The sequence below is a fragment of the Canis lupus genome, chromosome 15, assembly GCF_048164855.1.
Source record: "Canis lupus baileyi chromosome 15, mCanLup2.hap1, whole genome shotgun sequence".
Taxonomy (NCBI): Eukaryota; Metazoa; Chordata; class Mammalia; order Carnivora; family Canidae; genus Canis; species Canis lupus.
In genome coordinates, this window is record NC_132852.1 from 16,765,131 (window position 1) to 16,771,016 (window position 5,886).

The following is a 5,886-nucleotide window of genomic DNA, read 5'->3' on the forward strand; positions in this document are numbered from 1 at the left end:
TCTAACATGTTTGTAATCCATCATTTTATCAATTATACACAGACACATAATTAGTATATGTATCCACATACTACTTAACATATGAGAGGATATTATCTAGGAATAAGCCATTTTGTAATGTTGTGTCTTGACATGTGTTTGGAGTCTCAGTCTGTCACTGAGCTGTCCAAATCCTGATCATTAATACATATCACTCTCTTCTCTAGAAAATAGCAAACCCATTTTGGTACAGTGTGTCGGTTTACCTAAGATTCAGATTGTTCTAGTCAATTAATTTGGGCTACTTTTGAATCAACTGGATTTGAGCATGAAAACTAGTAAACAAAAATGGCTTGAGGAATTGCCATTCCTCAAAGAGGCTCACAAACCCAATTGATTCAAAAGTAGCCCAAATTTATTGATTTTTAAATCTGAACATAAACATAATATATCATTTATGGTTTCCTCCTTGTTGTTTACAGGTGAAGGTGTTCATCCACTGAAGGAAGGCTTTCAGCATCCTCTTCCCTTATTTGATCACAGGCTGACTTTTGCTCAGATGTCACCTCTGCCAGAAAGCCTTCCTGACCCTTCTAAGGCAGCGGTTCTCTCCTCTCTGTCCTCTTGCCCTGCTTTCTTTCCTTCAGAGAATATGTCCCTGTCTGATAGTCATATAGAAAATGAAATAGGGAATGCCAAGGAGACATGGTCGATTGGAAGTCAAGCTCTAGGGTCATTTTCTTTTGCTTCCCCACCCCATGTTTTTTTCTTTATAGTGACTTATATTCTTAGGTTCACTTTTAGATTCTCAGATCTCAAATCACCATTTTTCCCCCATCACTTAAATTTATCAATCTATATTTTATTAACCCAAAATGAAATTTCATCTATCTATCATCATGGACATATATTTTCAGACATATTTCCACTGTAAGAAAAGAAGATTTTGGCCTATCTATAGATATCTGAAATTAAAAAGTATGTTGGGACTAGAATTAGTATTGTCCTTGATCACGGAATGATGGAACATATGTGATGCTAGAGCCCCATCTCCTCTGATCATTGCTCCCTTCCATTCCTGATTCATTTCTTATAGTAACAGAGCATGTTAGGGAGTAGATGGATGATGGCCACAGCTCTGCAACTCTAGGTAGCATTTTTAATGCTTAGTTACCCACACAAAGCAGACTGAAACATTTGGAGAATTTTCTAAACCCCCCCCCCCCAACATCAGCTATAGAAACTTTCAAGAGAAAATATTAGTGTTAATTTAGCAGCTACCATCTAGGAAGAATTCCTGGACATGGGAGCAGTCTGGATTCCCGGTTCCTAAGGGCTTCTAGTTTGGGCTTTCTGGTCCCTAATTACGGCCAACTGTACTCATTTTATCCACCCTGCTCTTAACAGAACTGCTCAGGCTAATTTCTACCAGCTTCCAGGAACCATACACCTCCTTTCCTAATCAGCATTAGAAGGAAAGAAATGACTAGAAAGAAAATGACTGCTATGCATTCTAAACTAATATTAAGGATGAGTATTGAAGATAAATTAGTTTCTCCTGGAGAACCACTGAATATATTTTGTGGTAGCTTTACTTTGTGTGGCTTCTGAGTTTTGTAAATAAGAATCTATTCCTTTGTATATAAATTTTAGAATCTATTCTTTATACATGTATTGATAAAAAATGCTTTCAAAAAATAGAACCAAGTCCAGCAATCCTAATTTGCATCTTCTAAACATTTTCAGTTGGAGGATAAAGTACAATTTTAGAGATAACAGACTTGGCTCTGCCACTGAATTTAAAAAAGATCTGCTCAGAGCATATGTTTTTACACCTGTATTAAAGATAATTTATTTCATGTTAAATGAGATTTAGAGGTTAGTAAATAATGCTTATATCAAGGATGGTGCTTTTTGAACTGATTAGGGAAAAATTGGGGCAGTGCTTCAATCATAATCCACCTTGATAAATGAGTCATAGAATTTCTTTGTTAAAAACTGAAAAAGGCAAATTGAATAACTCCTAAGGTCTATTTTTAAATGAAGGTTAATGACTACATTAACTGAAATATCTGTCAATTCATCCAAAACCAAGGAAAGAATGAAGGAATTTTAGAATAACGTAAACACATGTAAAATACCAGAAAACTGCTAAATTTTATATATTAAATATCAACGGAATATCCATACTGATGTTATTCTGAACTAGAATGGAATTTCTATGCCAATTAAGAGGTACAGTTTTATGTCATAAAACAGGTGGGTATTATACTTTTAATGCCCCTGCTTTCTTATGACTACAGATCATTACTCAGGATTTTAGCTCTTTAATTTTTAACAAAAGTATTGAAAGAATTTTCAAAACTTCATTTTACTCATAAGGCTTCTTTTGATTTCCAATTTTTATATGATTTATGTACCTCTCCAGTTTCTAATACACAGATTATTCACTCATTTATTTTTAGCTGCATAGCAAACCTTTCCCAGGGAATTAAAAATACATAACCATACATGTTTGTGAGGGTTTATGCCAATTTAAGTTTTTTCTCCAGAAGATGACATTCCTGTGTGATAATCATGGATTTATTATTTCATCAAATATTCAGCAAGTACCTTTTTTGTGTAAGATTCTGTTCTGAGCATTGGACTGAACAAGACAAAGTCCAAAGTCTTTGCCCTAATAGAACTTAGATTCCAGCAGAGGAAACCCATTATAAACAAATCAGTACAAACATAATGCAAGGTCAGATAGCAATAGTGCTATGAAGAAACATGAAATGGCAAGGTAACATTGGCAAGAGCTGCAACTTTAGATAAAATAGGGAAAACTTTATTGAGAGGCAATATTTTAGCAAAGACTTGAAGATGAGAAGAGAAGCACATATATATGAAAAATTATGCTAGACAGAGGAAAAAACACAAAGGCCTGCAACAGGACCATACCTGGAGGTTTGAGGAATAGCAAAGAGGCTAGTGGGATGTGGTGTGGATTTAGCAGGGGTGTGTGTGGTAGGAGATGAGACTGGTGAAGTAATTGGAGCTGAAGGGATAAGATCCTTTCTGACTTTGGGAATGGTAAATTAACTGAACTGGGAAGCCACTGGAGAGTTTTCAGGACAGAGTGATGTAATCTGACCCCAGGTGATTTCGGATGAGATGATAGTGGTACAGCTAGTGAGGAGTCAAGGGACTTTGGAGATATTTTGAAACTTGAGCCAATAGGATTTGCTGCTGCATTGGATGTATAGTGTGATGAAAACGAGTCAAGATTGACTCCTAGGCTTTGGTTTAACACTAGGGAACATCCTGGGATATGTCACGTTTGAGATGCCTATTAGATGCCTAAGTGGGAACACGGAGGCATTTGAGGACCTACACCCAGTTTGTAAAGAAATGCAGACTAGAGGGATACATTTGGCAACTGTCAACATATAGACGGTATTTAAGTGCTGAAGTGGATGAGATTACCAAGTGACTGAGTGTTGAGATTCAGGGAAAACAAGTGTGCTGGGTCCTGGGCCTCTTAATATCTAGAGGAATGGGATGTGAAGAGAAACCAGCAGAGCTAGAAGGAATGACTGGTGAGGGAGAATAAAAATCAAAGAACGGGGAATGCTCAAAGTCAAGTGGAAAGAAAACGTTTTCCGAGAAGGTGACAAGGACTCCAATATGTTGGATGCTGTTCGTAAGGGCCAAGAAATGATTTGAAGATTTAGCCACAGGGATGATATTGGTAAAATTGACAAGATCTGTGTTAGTGGAATGGACAAGGCCTGATTGCAGAGGGTTCAGGAGAGAATATGAGGAGAGGAATCAAAGCCAACAGGCACGGCCAGTCTTTTGAGGGATTTTTCTGTAAGGAGCAGAGGAACGGAACGAGAGGGAGATGTGGACTCAATCCCTTAGAAAATAAAAATCATGAGATACCCTTAAAGGTATTAAATAATTTTCTTAAGTTCTTAACATGATTAAACAATGTAGAAGTGAGTAAAAAACAGTGCAAGCTCTTCTCCATTCCCACTCCGTAGAATTCTTTCCAGACATCAGTTTGGAGATAGACTTTTTCTCCCAAAGATGACATGACATTATACATTCAGTTCTGCAACTTGTTTTATTATTTGTTTTCTACTTAGTATTTCATAAGACTCTTTCCATATTGCTACTTACAGATGACAAAAAAAAAAAAAATCCGTTGGAGAAAAGCACTAGGCAATGTTTCTCTCTACTTCAAAGAGGCGCCGTAAATGGCTGTGTGAAATCTATACAATAGCTACGGTGAAAACTAATCTAATTAAGCAGAGTAGGAATCCAGAGCATTTCTCAATTTACCATCTTCCTTGCTGCTTTTGCTATAGTTCAGGGACCTGCTACCAGGCTCTTTGTAAATTGGTAAAGGGACCCTTCCTCTAAAATGGAGTGGGAGGCCAGCAGGGGGAGCACTCCCCCCTACTCCCCTTCCTCAATCTCAGACCCAACGGAAAGATACAATCCTTGCAAGGGATACCTCTTCACTATCCCGGCAGGGAGGACGAAAGGTTTTTCTCCTCCCCTGGCAACAGCACAGCCAATGAGAGCCTCTCACAACTCAGCCAATGAGAAGCCACTACACTTGGAACTCCCAGTTTAGCGAATGGACTTTTTGTTTCCAACAGCATCACCAATTCCCTCTTTCCTGGATAAGGGAGCCCTTTTTTCTCCCTGGTACTCTGGGCTCCTCTATGACTTTGCTGTCTTTTGCCTCAAATTGCAATTCTCTACTACTCCCAAACATACCCATTTTGCTGATAAAAGAACTGACAGTTTTATTTTTAAGGTGGAGGCAGGATTGAGGGAGGTATCCTTGTCTGCGGAAAAGAAGGAAAGTGATAGGACCCACAGCCCTTGGACAGAATTCCAGCATCCTTGTCACTGCCCTTTCCTTCTGCAGGCTCAGTGATTTTCTTCGCTCCCTTTTGAGAGCAGGCCAGAACTACTGTCTCCTTACCAAGCCCTCCCTTCCCAGCGTCTCTTCCTTCAATCTCTTTCCAAGGCTTTGACCGCTCTCCCCCACCCCGCCCCCGCCACTTGTCCTTTTTTAGGTGCTGGCTCTTCACGGTCCCAAGGATGTTTTGGAAAATATTAGCATCGCAGCAATGCAGCTGTCCCTTGTCTCAGGCACCTGATGCCAACCGAAAATTGGTGCTCCCAAGGTTGTTGCCCTTAGAGCTCCCCTCGATCAAAGTAGAGAGTGCTCTGAGTGATGCAGAAGCCGGGGACAGCCCTGGGGGCAGGCGGCCAGTCCTAACAGTGGAACGCGGCCGGCTTGCGCAAGGAAGCAAGAGGTTAGAGGCCCCGGGGGGGGGGGGGGGGCGGGGGAAAGCTCTGAAGACTGTTTCGAATCCAGATGCCCCTTTATTTCACTTTTGAAGCATACCCTTGTCCCCAGCTGGCGTTCTCCCCTGACCAGCAGCAGAGACCTAAAACCCAAAGCTCAGCCCGCCCTTCACCCTCCTCCTCCTCCTCCCCACTTCACTTAAATGCCTTCATTTCCATTTAGCAACACTCTGCGGAACCCCGGAGCTGTTTTCCGGTCTTTCGGTTTCTGCTTGTCCAAACAAAGAGGCCGGTGTGCATTACGTAGGGTTTTGCAGGCACAACCCCCCCCCCGCCCCCCCCCCCCCCCCAGCCCCAGCGGTGCGCTCCTAGGAGCCCGGGAGGCTCCAGCCTGGTCCCGGGGGCGACCCCTGCAGCGAGAAGCCCCGGGCGGGGCAGGGGTGGGGGAGGAGGGGGAGGAGGAGGGGGAGGAGGAAAAGGTGGAGGAGGAGGGGGAGGAGGAGGAGAGGAGCCACCTCCCCCCCGCGGGGCGCGCGAGCATCCCTGCGGAGTCCCGGGACTCCTCCCAGGACCAGGGGCTGGAGCTGCGCCCCG